Consider the following 13,984-nt stretch of genomic DNA (forward strand, 5'->3'; position numbering starts at 1 on the left):
TATATATATATATATATATATATATATATATATATATATATATATATATATATATATATATATATATATATATATAAAATATATGTATATATATACATATATAAAATATATGTATATATATACATATATAAAATATATGTATATATATACATATATAAAATATATGTATATATATATACATATATAAAATATATGTATATATATATATATATATATATATATATATATATATATATATATATAATATATAATTTATTTATTATGCATGCAACACTGATCCAAGTATGCAGAAACACCACATGTGAAAAACAGAGAAATGCTAAACGCATTTTTGGCTCAATTCGCCTTTATCAGCGCAAAATAAAGTGAAGAAGGAAATGTGGTAGGCAGACTTTATACCTGTCAGGGCAGGTCACCTGACCAACAAGAAAGGAACAAGAGAAAGAAGGTAACTGTAGAAGGTCTGTTGGCACATACGAGTTAACTCCTATTTATATCCTAATAACTGTACACAACAAGAACACTGAATAATATATAATATATATATATATATATACTGTATATATATATATATATATATATATATATATATATATATATATATATATATATATATATATATATATATATATATATATAATTGCAGCTGGAAAAAAATAAGTAAATATATAAAAACAGTTTAAATGGATGCTATATTGTATTGACATGCTATATTGAAGCTTATATGGGTATCTAATTTGTGCATGCCAGGGCTTACATTAACCCCTGCACTGCGCACCTGTTTTTGGCAAAAACTTCATAGTGCAATTGTTAAAGACATAGTTTTGTTGATTTTATAAATGTTCAGATAAAGTTAATGTCAAAATATTTCCAAACTCAACTTACTTCATTTCAAAACAGAGTGATGGAAACATTAAAACACACAAAAATATAGCCTAGTTAAAAAAAACGGACTACTCTCAAAACAGCATTTGTCGTTTGATGCAGTGCAGTGGTTAAGGCTATTATTACATTGTTTGATTAGAGTGGACTCAATCACACTTCATTCAACGAAACCCTTACTTTTAACAATACATTTTGCCCCTCTGAAGTCAATAGAATGATCACATAAACTGGAATGTAAATATAATGCACTGGAGTGCTGGGCTGTACGAATAGCTTATGAATGTTGTTTTAATCATGAGGAAAGAGATTTAGAGACATCGGCCAGACTGGTAAATCTCTTTCCTCACGTTTATAACAACATTCATATGCTATTCGTACAGCCCAGCACTCCAGTGCTTTGTATTTACATACCAGTTTATGAAAATGTATTGCTAAAACTAAGGGTTTCGTTGAACGAAATGTGATTGAGTCCGCTCTAATCAAACAATGTAATAACAGCCTTAATGTAAGCCCTGGCATGTACAAATTAGATACCCATTAAAGCTTCAATATAGAACGTCAATATAATATAGCATCCAATTAAACTTTTTTTTATTTATTTACTTATTTTCTTCCAGCTGCACTTCTATATACTGTATATATATTATCCAGTGTTTTTGTGTTGTACAGTTATTAGGATATAAATAGGAGTGGCCTCATATGGGCCAATAGGCCTTCTATAGTTACCTTCTTTCTCATGTTCCTTTCTTGGTGGTCAGGTGACCTGCTCTGACAGATATAAGGTCTGCCTATCACATTTCTTTCTTCATTCTATTTTACTTTGATGAAGACGAATTGAGCCAAAAATGCGATTAGCATTCTCTGTTTTCACGTGGTTTTTACACATATATAATATACAGTATGTATATATATATATATATACACACACTGTATACTGTATATATAAAATATATATTTATGTATGTTTTTTTATCACAGGAATGCATTTGATAGCCCTAATGTTTATTTATTTATTATTACAGTACTTTCACAGTTTCATTTTAAATGTTTATATTTGCTAATTGATACTACATTATTAAAAGACTAAATATATTTTGAGATGTAAATTGACATAAATGTCTATTTGTATTATTATTTTTTGTTTAACCCAAAATTTTGGAATGCTGTTTTATGACTGAAAATCTAAATATACAAACTCCAGCACTTTCCAATTTAATGTTCTTTAACAGAATGTAAATTCTTTGAAGCTCTTGTAAGGGGAACATCTTGAGACGGTGGTGAAGCTGTACAGTATAAGTTATGATACTAGAAGGAAATCAGATTTTTTTTTTTTGAAGGTCACAGTGAGTATGTTTTATGAGAGTACTTATTGTCCCTGGAATCAGAAGGGTCAATAATTAAATTAGTTTATAATAAGGAACAGATTACTTTATAAAAACAGATTTGTTGGTTTACCTGAAGTCGGTTCCGAGAGTTCTAGTCCCCAAGCAGGCCATCCTTAAATTTGATTTCATGTAATGACAAGAATACTGTATTGTTATTATGTCATTCCAACTCACCGGTGTGAATTGTCTTCACATGCTGATTCTTTTCAACTAGGAGTAAATCTTCAAGGTAGTGGTAAGATGTTTAGTTGATCTGTCTTGGTTACTCTCATGTGGGTTCATTTTTTCCCATGCATGTCACATTTGCATTACTCAAATTATAATCTTGTCAAATACTACAAATTATTAAACCTTTTTAAATGGCAATATCTTATGATTTATTGATGCCAAGCATGATTTGCTACAATTGTAAACATCCAACACCTTTATGTGGCAGAATATTGTTTAATTTTACTCTCAGAAGTTGGATTATTGTTCATCAATAGGAATGCTGAGAAACACAGTTTGATTTTGTTTTGGATCATTATTATTTTATGGAAAATCTTTATGGAAAACTAAATAAACATAGATACTCTTCGAAAGCACTTACATTTTGAAAGTGATCCATTTATTGAAAATGACCATTAGTGGAATTTATTGTTTTAGACATTTCCATTTTCTTTTGATAGTTTAATATATGAAATAGGTGAGAGAAACTTAACCATGAGAGAATTAATAGAAGAAATAATGCATATTGTGTTAAGAGGGGGTTCATAAAAGGTACAGAGTTTGGTCCTTTGCATTTATTGCATAGAATCAAGTTAGTTTTATTTTTAGTTAATATTTACCCAACTGTCAGTCCATTAGTATTATCATGTTATATTATTATTTACATAAATGTTACTTTTGATGAAATGATAAGCAGTGGTATTTTATATGAATAGAAGCTGTTGTATATAATAATGACAAAATGGCATTGAAATTCCTTCCTAATTACATCAAGGTTAGATAATTGTCCTCAGATTGACATTTTTCACTACTGGTTTGTAATGAACTTTGCTTCAGGTGGCAGACAGTAACTAATGTGGAGCATCATTAATAAATGACTTTCACTTAGCTTATGTTGGTGTTACAGTTAAGTTTGTAAAGTCTATCATTGCCATAGTACTGCCTCCTGGGGCACTGAACACGGTGTAGTTGGCCCTTATGGTTATTGTGAACCATGAACACAACCTAAGGAGAGTGACACAAATGGCGATCTATGTTAACTTATTAATGTGTGAAATGCTGTTAATTTTGAAATAACTTACTGTATTTGTTAATAGTCCAGAACAATTATAGGCTCATCTTTGTGATCTGATGACAATAGTTGCACATATGGTATGAAAGATGGATTTTGTGTGAGTAGCACAGACAATACTTGATTGGAGTGATTGATGTTTGCATCTTTAAAGTACAAGTATTCACATTTTGACCACAAAAGCGAGACCTGTCAGCGTTTCACACAGTATTAAGTTACCCGAGGTCATAGACAAGGTGCCAGCAAAAGATCATGGTTCATTGTTGAGGTGATGTGTAGAAAATTTGGTAATAGTATAAAACTATTGTGAGGTTGTTGCATGCTAGAACTGGGGATACTGCCTGGATCATTATGAGAGTGATGTATAATCCCAATTATTGATGCCTGGAGGATATCAGACTAACAGAGTAGAAGTCTATGCCTTTGTACTTCAACAAGAAAGTATTTTTTTTTTTGTAAGTAGGAAGCTACCTAATGTTCTTGCCTAGTATTCCAGAGGGAGTTACAATGCACTGCCTGTATGTATTTTCTCATGTATCTTTATTAAGTTTTATTAAATTCTGTTTAAGCTAAGAAATGTTTAAAAGTGAAACAAATGTAATATCCACTTCTCACTGGGGTTACTTGAGTGCTTGTTCTTTGTACTGGGCTGTAGAAGCGAAATTAGTTAACATTTGCTACCCTATTTGTGTCCATAAGAAATATAGAGTCAAACAGAGGGTTTTATATTAAGTGAGGGGCCAACAGAGCTCTCCTTAAACAGCATTACACCTAACTGCCTCTTTCCTTGCGCAAAGAAAACCATCTGATAAGAGAGAAGCACTTTTCCTGCCAAGATGCAACAAGAAAAAAAGAACAAAATAGACCAGTAGGAGTTGTTCATTATTCTAGCACTATTCACCAATTAGTTCCCTCATTTTATATACCTACAGAACCATCATGTATATTTAAGAAACATTTTACTTGATACCCTCAAATCATACTGTTGTATTAAAATCATAGCAATCAATATGCAGTAATTGCAGATGCTCTTAATTATTTAACTCTGCATTTTTGCAATAGTTGCTGCTCTTTTGACCTTCACCTCCAGCACCTTAGTCTTAGGCCGCCAGAGCACTGCTTGTAAATATTCTTAATTCAGCCATTGGCATTATGTACTGTACTAATTATTTATACAATACAATACAATTTTATTTAGGTAAGGTACATACATACGATAAATTTTTACAAGGATTGGTTGACTTATAGGTAGAGCTAGTACATACAATGCCTAAAGCCACTATTACGCAAAGCGTTTCGGGCATATTTTATTAGTTACATTATAACCAAGAATAGTTAAGAACTGTTTTGTTGGTTAGGTTATTGTAGGTTTGATATTCTTCTTGTATGACTTAATATCTTCGTGGTAAATGTTAGGACTGTTATTTTAGAAATTGAAAATAAAGATAAAATTAATAGAAAATTTATTCTTGATTACAGGTTGAAAGTTTTACATTTTTTTGTGTTCTTTACTGTACTGAATTCAAGGTGCAGATGTTTGACAAGAGTGAAATGTTTTATTATTGAGGGAGAAAATGTTCCATCGATCAACATGATCATCACAGAGGCACCATTTGTCATCATTAAGTACTATTAGTAAGGCCACTTGTTAGTGAATTAGAACTTGTAATGGAAGTTAGACTCACACGTGCCTATGTAGATGACAGTGATATATGATTGGATTTTTCTGCTTATGAGTGTAATGCAGTTGACACACCAAACTTCATCAGTGTTCCTTTTTTTATAATGGAACTGTCATATATAAACATGCATTCTAAGGTGTAATTTTAGTAATCGTTCCTCAAAGTGCAAAATGACTAATAAATACCAAATGTACTTTATTTTTGTTTATTGAAGTTAGCACTTAACTCCTCCACAATAAATGTGGAAGAGCAAATGAATTGTTTACAGACATATATTTTGCTTAGAGTTTCATTAGTTATAATATGCCATGATCAAGTACTGAATACTTAGTATATGATAAATATTTCATAAATTTCAGCATGAATAAATATCTGTATAAAACCCGAGAGTCACCTTTAATTGTAATTCTCATAGCTGCAGATAGGCAGTTTTAATGTGGTGTGATATTTGAACTGTGTTAGTGTTGTACAGTACTTGTGGATGTATGTCAATGTGCGACACTATACCATGGTTCATGTCCTGGTCTGTAATCTTGTATTCTTCTACCTCTGTGGAATATATTTTGTCTGAGTTGTTCTCCCTGGAGATGTATTGTGTAGAGCTAAGTTTAATGTCTGTGCAGTGATCCAATAAGTAATGGAGTAAACAAGCCATTACTTGTATTATACCATATTGCTGGCTTGGCTTTTACTTCTTGACTGTAACAAGTTTCAAGAAGACAAGCTTGCTGAAGCAAATGTAGTGTTGCAAATTATATCACATCGGTATGCATGTTGTGTTAAGCTTACATGTTGTAATACAACTTTACATCACTAATGACTGGTTAAAGGTATCTCTGGCCTTACCAAAAATGTATTGATGAAAAGCATGGAGTAAAAGATGGAAGGCTAACATTGTTCATACTATACTTGTTAAGGATTAAAAGATTTATTTCTCCAGGCTGCATTTAGATGAACTAGAATTTTCAGAACACTAATTTGTAATGCATCTGTATTCAGTTTTGAATTATGTTAAAATATGGTGTTTTTTTCCTTGCTGTTGTGTACGTTTTGTGTGTGTGTGTGTGTATGTAAGTGTATATGTATGTATGTATATGTATGTATGTATGTTTGTATATATGAGAGTCATCTATGATTCCAGCTGTCCTGTGTGTCTTTCAACCATTGTGAGCAATTGGGCACTGATTTATTAAACTACTGGTTGCTCCAATGATCTTTGAAGTAAACTGTCAAACTTAGGCGTCGAAAATAGTAGGTAGATTTGTCACTGAACCGAGGTTATTTAATTCATTACCTTTAATATTAAATAAAATATGTTACAAGAATCTGTCAACGAGTATATTCTTATTCAAGTGCAAGATATATGCTTCACACAGTGCAAGATATAAGGTTCACACGGTGCAAGATATAGGTTTGCACTAGGTGCAAGATATAGGTTTGCACTAGGTGCAAGATATAGGTTTGCACTCGGTGCAAGATATAGGTTTGCACTCGGTGCAAGATATAGGTTTGCACTCGGTGCAAGATATAGGTTTGCACTCGGTGCAAGATATAGGTTTGCACTCGGTGCAAGATATAGGTTTGCACTCGGTGCAAGATATAGGTTGCACTCGGTGCAAGATATAGGTTTGCACTCGGTGCAAGATATAGGTTTGCACTCGGTGCAAGATATAGGCTTCACTTGGTGCAAGATATAGGCTTCACTTGATGCAAGAATTGGGTTTCACTCGGTGTAAGATATAGGATTCACTCGACGCAAGATATAGGCTTCACATGGTGCAAGATATAAGCTTCCCTCAGTATGTCAAATTTAAATATCTAAAAATCACTATTTTGCATAATAAAATAGATGTGTTCCTTAATACTATCCATATTTCTTTTTCTCCAATTAGGTTTATGAATATTGAAACTACAGTATATGGTAAGATGTACAATTATTCTTGCAATATACAGTTCATGAATGATGAGAAAAATCTTATGAATGATGCAGTTAAACTGTGAAGCTTCATTTAATATTTTTGTAAAATCCAATCTGTTCAAAAATATTTGATCAGGTTTCAATATTGTGTTTGTGCATGTATCAAGGAAATTATTATTACATGGTTATAAATCTGAAAAATAATTGTTTTATTAGCATTACTAAGAATGTTCTAATAGGTTGTGTTTGCATGCATGTAGACTATGTGGGATAATCTTCAAGATATAAAACTGCACTTAATTTATAAAGATTGTAAACATGCCTTAATAAGGGGTTACATTTCTTCTTCATACCCTCTCCATGGTGTCGCCTTGTCGTGGTGAGGAGCCCACATACACCTCCCTGGGAACGATGAGGGTTGCCTTCGCCCCCACTCCTGCCCCTCTTTGGATGTTGTACATGCAGAAAGACACCATAGGGTCCTTGCGAATCACCGGACCTCCTGCTGGAGGGGCTGCCCTGAGTGGATGGTTGGGTGTCCAGGCTGGGGCAAAAGGGAGAACATAAGAATGAAAGTAACTGCAGAAGGCCTATTGGCCTATACGAGACAGCTTCTATTTATAACATAAGAACATAAAAATGAAGGTAACTGCAGAAGGTCTATTGGGCCATACAAGGCAGCTCGTACCTACATCCACCCAATCTCATTCATATATAAGAACATACGAAATTTGGGAGAATGAACAAAGCAGTAGGACTCCCCTGTTAAAAAGGTGGAGCACCTCTGGGGATGACGCACCCCTTTCTGTACTGGCCCACGCTCGGCCTCCCTGGCTGCCCTGGTAGGTGGTATCCCTTGGTACCAGGCCCTAGACTTCTTGAATTGATGCTGCATGGAAGCTGAAGAGACCTCTCTTACCCAGGCTAGTGGGGTGAACAACCAGTCCCCCGAGTCAAACTGTGATGGAAGACCGAGCTCTGTAGCCCTTGCTACATTGGACCCAGACCAAGCTACTCCTTTGACCATCCTGACTACCCCCACCCCCCCTCTGCTCCCCTCCCTCCTCTGTGGTAGGGTTGAGCCCCAAGCCCCCAGTGGTGACCCACCTCATCACCTGGAGCAGCTACTTCTCTCATTGTGACAACTGAGCCTTTTACCCCCCTCCTCACTGGGGAGGTGCTCAGCACTGACACCCCTCCCTCCCTTCCCTCACAGATGCACTCGCACGATTCCTTCCAGTGCTAATACGTTCCACGCCTTATTTGGTCCTACTACAAGTATATACTTTGATCTCAATCATCTGGATTATACACATCCTGACGATTTCTTTCTCGATAAACACCTTGTTGATTCACTGGATGCCTCTGTTACTTTTAACCCCACCTGTTTTGATACACGTGTCGTTGCTGCTGCTCCTTAGGATGCAGCTGCCCGCTTAGCTGCATTGTCCAGCATTGGGGGAGACCCCTGTTAGGGTCTCCAAAAATGCCTGGTTAAATGACAGTATTGACATTGTTATCCTCCCACACCTGCTTCCTCATACCCTTATTCACTAGACCTATTAGAATCACTGACAGTACTGCCACGGGTCTTGATCACATCTGGACCAAAATAACCTTTCCACTTCAGGGATAATCATCGATAGCACTACAAACCATTACCCCACATTTCTCCTAACCAACATTAACAAACCACCTCTAGAGACAAGGGAGATGAGCTTTAGGCTGCACAATGAAACTGCTATAGGCAATTTTATAGCTGCTGCTGCTAATATCAACTGGGAATCCGAATTAGGGAACATAGGGGACATCAACCTAGCAGTGCAATCATTTCTTCAAAAAACTCTCAGCCTTTATAACACCCATTGTCCTATGCTAACGAAACAAGTCACAACTAAAAGGCTAAACAATCCTTGGCTTACAAAGGGGATACTTAAATCCATTAATAAAAAACATGACCTTGAGAAGTATAGGTTAGGAATCGTCTCCAAAGAATTTTCAAAGAATTACTCATCATTGCTATCTAAAATAATTAGGAGAGCCAAAATTAAATACTATGAAAATAAATTTACCCACACAAAGGGCAACATTAAGAAAACATGGAGCACAATTTCACAAATATTGGGATCAAAGAAGATTTTAAATAACAAACCAATACTCCTGGCAAATAATGATGATCTGCTTTCAGCCTCTGACACTGCTTTTGAGTTCAATAGGTTCTTCTCTTCCATTGGGTCATCCTTTGCAAATGATATTCCATCTTCCAGTACTAATATTCAGGACTATCTTACAGGTAACTATCCACAGTCTGTACCTAATGCCTACTAATTCCACTGATGTTACTGACAATCCTTTCCCTTAAAACTAAGTCTAGTGCTCTTGAGGAGATACCAACTCTTATTTACAAAAAAAGCCTCCAGATTTTTAGCTCCTGCCATTGCATTGCTCTTCAACAAGTCACTTGAACTCCAAACCTTTCCAGATATTCTAAAAAAGCGAGAGTAACCCCTGTTCACAAATGTGGTAATCCCACTGATGTTAACAACTTCAGACCTATATCAATTCTGCAAAACTTGTCTAAAATATTTGAAAAACTTATCTACAAGCAGCTTTACTCCTATCTAACCAAACTCAATATACTTAGCTCTTGTCAATATGGCTTCAGACCCAAAAAAAGCACTAACGATGCACTTATTAGTATGATTAACTTGATACATGCAGCTCTTGATAAAAATGAGTTCCCTATTGGGTCATTTGTGGACCTGCGTAAGGCTTTTGACACTTTCAACCACCAAAACCTTCTTCTTAAATTACAATATTATGGAGTCAGAGGTCACTCCCTGCAGTACCTTAAGTCTTACCTTACTGACAGGCTCCAATATGTTTCTGTGAATAATTCAATTTCTCCCACCCTACCCATCAACATTGGTGTTCCCCAGAGCAGCATACTTGACCCTCTCCTCTTTCTCATCTACATTAATGACCCTCCAAATGCCCCCAAACATCTCAAACCAATTCTATTTGCTGACGACACGACCTTCATTTACTCCAGTCCTGACCCCCTTGCTCTAAATGTCACAGTGAATACTGAGCTAAATAAAGTCCATCACTGGCTAACTGCTAACAAACTCACCCTCAATATTGACAAAACTTTCTATATTTTGTTTGGCAATAAATCCTCAAATCAAATAAGTCTCAGGATTAACAATACCCAAATTTGTAACAAAGTAGATGGCAAATTCCTTGGTGTTCTCATTGACCGCAAGCTGAATTTCCAGGGACACATTCTAAATATATAAAAAAAAAGTTTCAAAAACTGTTGGCATTCTTTCTAAGATCAGATATTATGTACCTCGCCCAGACCTGGTGACACTATTACTCTCTCATCTATCCTTATCTCAACTATGGTATTTGTGCTTGGGGTTCTACTACCCAAAATCATTTACGTTCTCTAATTACTCAACATAAAGCTGCTATTAGGACAGTATCTAACTCTGGCCCCAGACATCACTCGGTACCCTTACTCAAATCTCTGAATATGTTAGATATTAAGTCCCTGCACATCCTCTCATGTGTATTATATATATATATATAAAACGCTGAACTGTAATGTCAATCCTGACCTTAAAAGCTTCCTAGAAAGTTGTAACAGATCCCATGAGCACCACACCAGAAACAAATACCTATTTGATATTCCAAGAGTACGACTTAGTTAACTAGAAATGCTTTACAAATCAAGGGACCTTGAATGTGGAATGACCTTCCCAGTTATGTTAAAGACTGTACCTCTTCCAACCAGTTTAAGATAAAAGCTAAGTACTACCTAATTAACTCATTGTAACCTACCTCACCCCCAAAAAGTCAACCCATGTCTACTATTTTAAACAATTTTAAATAATTTATATTTGAGAAAATTTCCATTTTGAATGAACAGCATTTAAAAATTTATGAATGCATATGTGGGGTCGACCGCTGGATGGAATGGACTCGAGTCGAGGACGGGTTGGAGAACGGGTTGCAGCACCACCCACACGATGGGTATGGGGTCCACCACTACCTGCAGGATGGATATGGGGTCCATATAAATATGTTCAAGTAAAGAAAATACTAACTATTGCTCATGTATCATACATGCTGCAGTACAAATCTGGTAACGGTTGAACATACAGCCATCAGTGTTACCAATGATCATGACTGATAAAGATCAAGCCACCAAAGAAGTGGCACGGGCATGAATAGCCCGTAATCAATGACCATGTAAGCGTGGGTTATATATAGGCGTGGTGGGTGGGGTCAAGCAGTTCCCGTGTCGTAGTGGTAAAGCAGTCGCCCGGCGCTTCAGGAGCGCTTTGGCCTGGGTTCGTATCCTTAACAGGGCGCCAGTCCTTAAGTGTAGCCTCTTCACCTAGCAGTAAATGGGTACCTGGTTGTTAAATGATTTGGTGGTCGTATTCCGGGGGTAAATTAGGATTAAAGACTTGCCCGAAATGCTATTCTTGGTAGTGTCTTTACAAGAATGTAAAAACTCTTGTATATATAAATATACTTCCCGTTTCCGTTTAATATGGCAAGAGTTCACGTGTGTTGTCAGCGTCTAAATGTTGAGTCTGTTGTCAGTTATTTTCGCCCTCACAGTGTTTTCTTAGTTACGGCGAGGTCGGTTTAAGTCATTTCCCTAGCTACGTTTGTTACAATGGATATATAGACATACGGACTTTCTGTTCGAGTATTATCCACGAGAATATTTTTCCACTCAGAATATATACAATTCAAGTGAACGGTAGCAACGTGAAGTGTTTAACTGTGGTGACGTCTGGTAATTATATAAGCGCGGTACGTATCCCCTGTTGTGAGCCGAGGTGCTGTATGTGAGGACACGCAGGCGGCTGACGGCGGCACCTGAGAGGTGTGCCGGGCGCGTCTCGGGGTAGGTACACTCCACTAAACTCTCATTTTATGGAGAACGACATATTTACTTGCTCCTTGGTCAGTCAGTACCTCAAATGTCGCGGGCGTCACCCGGGGGCCCCTCTTTATGCATGACAACTTTAGGAACGACATTACGAACTCCCGCCATGTTGTCCTGAGGTCCTCGGATTCTCCACCTCCGCTGTGCAGTCTTTCCGCATCAGCAGGGGGTCCTGGACAGCTTCCCGCATCAGTAGGGGGTCCTGGACAGCTTCCCGCATCAGCAGGGGGTCCTGGACAGCTTCCCGCATCAGCAGGGGGTCCTGGACAGCTTCCCGCATCAGCAGGGGGTCCTGGACAGCTTCCCGCATCAGCAGGGGGTCCTGGACAGCTTCCCGCGTCAGCAGGGGGTCCTGGACAACTTCCCGCATCAGCAGGGGGTCCTGGACAGCTTCCTGACACCATTATAATGTCGGTGGGGCGGTGTAAGAGTGACCCTTGCCACTCATACATTAGACCAGGGTCCGCCACTCTGCCTTCCTGAGGACAGATTGACACGCCTCCGGGCCTGCCCTCGCCGGGATGGGGCGGGGGCGCCCCGCCAGCCCTGCTGAAGGTGGAGGAAGCATACGCCACCCCCCAGCCGGAACCCCGCCCCCCAGACGGCACCCCGCCCCCCAGCTGGAACCCCGCCCCCCAGCCGGCACCCCGCCCCCCAGCCGGCACCCCGCCCCCCAGCTGGAACCCCGCCCCCCAGCCGGCACCCCGCCCCCAGCTGGAACCCCGCCCCCTGACGGCACCCCGCCCCCCAGCTGGAACCCCGCCCCCCAGCTGGAACCCCGCCCCCCAGCCGGCACCCCGCCCCCCAGCCGGCACCCCGCCCCCCAGCCGGCACCCCGCCCCCCAGCCGGCACCCCGCCCCCCAGCTGGCACCCCGCCCCCAGCTGGAACCCCGCCCCCCAGCTGGAACCCCGCCCCCCAGCTGGAACCCCGCCCCCCAGCTGACAACCCGCCCCCCAGCTGACAACCCTCCCCCCAGCTGGAACCCCGCCCCCCAGCTGACAACCCGCCCCCCAGCTGACAACCCGCCCCCCAGCCGGCATCCCGCCCCCCAGCTTGAACCCCGCCCAAGAGCTTGAACCCCGCCCCCCAGCTTGAACCCCGCCCCCCAGCCTGCACCCCTCCCCCTAGCTGGAACCCCGCCCCCCAGCCGGCACCCCAGCTTTAATCTTACATCTATTTATAACTTCACACAGTTACCTGCTAACTTGCATTCTGCCCTACCTTAACTGTGAGGCCTTTACCCTCCTCACTTCCTCTTGCATCCCTCACTCACTCATGTTGTTACCTTGTAGTGAACCGTCACTGGGCGCCTCCCTGGCTGCCCCTTCCCACATGCTCTTACTGCTTGTCCTCATCGTGCACATCATACACGCACAACACCTCTCTCCTCTGCCTTCTTATGTCAACTCTGTCTTCGTGTTCATTTTGCTGCTACTTATATATTTTACATTATTTTACTCTATAGTTTCCAGTTCATTAAATTTTAGTACTTTTTCAATGTGTTTCGCTCGATCTCAGAAACATATGTAGCAATCCGTAACTGTACTCAGTATTTAGTAATAATGACTGTTATTAGCAACTAGATATGAGAGCTATTATTAATGAAAAAAAGTTAATGGTGATACGAATAATTATTTAATTTTAAAATACTAAACAAAAAATGTCCCTGCAGTGAACGTTCTGATCAGCTTCCTTCTCATTCATGAATTACTATAGGAACTATTTTCCTTGTTTATCATCATGACTTTACAAGTGGACTTATGCAGGTCAATGGTGATCAGTGCTAAGATACCAAACTATTCTCATAGTCGGGTGGATTATTGAAGTGTTAGGCAATAATATGGTAACCTCTGGCAATGGTACG

General features: G+C 38.9%; 2 long non-coding RNA genes across 2 annotated transcripts; one reads left to right on the forward strand and one right to left on the reverse strand.

Annotated features, from left to right (window-relative positions):
* Window positions 1-143: 143 nt before the first annotated feature.
* LOC138357965 (uncharacterized) lies at window positions 144-7,353 on the forward strand. Its single transcript, XR_011225173.1, has 2 exons — window positions 144-6,690; window positions 6,858-7,353. It is a non-coding gene; the product is annotated as an uncharacterized lncRNA (long non-coding RNA).
* LOC138357966 (uncharacterized) lies at window positions 6,836-13,833 on the reverse strand. The gene is made up of 2 exons (XR_011225174.1): window positions 13,406-13,833; window positions 6,836-7,693 (listed from the first exon to the last, which is right to left on the reverse strand). It is a non-coding gene; the product is annotated as an uncharacterized lncRNA (long non-coding RNA).
* Between the last annotated feature and the right edge of the window lie 151 nt (window positions 13,834-13,984).

The sequence above is a fragment of the Procambarus clarkii genome, chromosome 81, assembly GCF_040958095.1.
Source record: "Procambarus clarkii isolate CNS0578487 chromosome 81, FALCON_Pclarkii_2.0, whole genome shotgun sequence".
Taxonomy (NCBI): domain Eukaryota; kingdom Metazoa; phylum Arthropoda; class Malacostraca; order Decapoda; family Cambaridae; genus Procambarus; species Procambarus clarkii.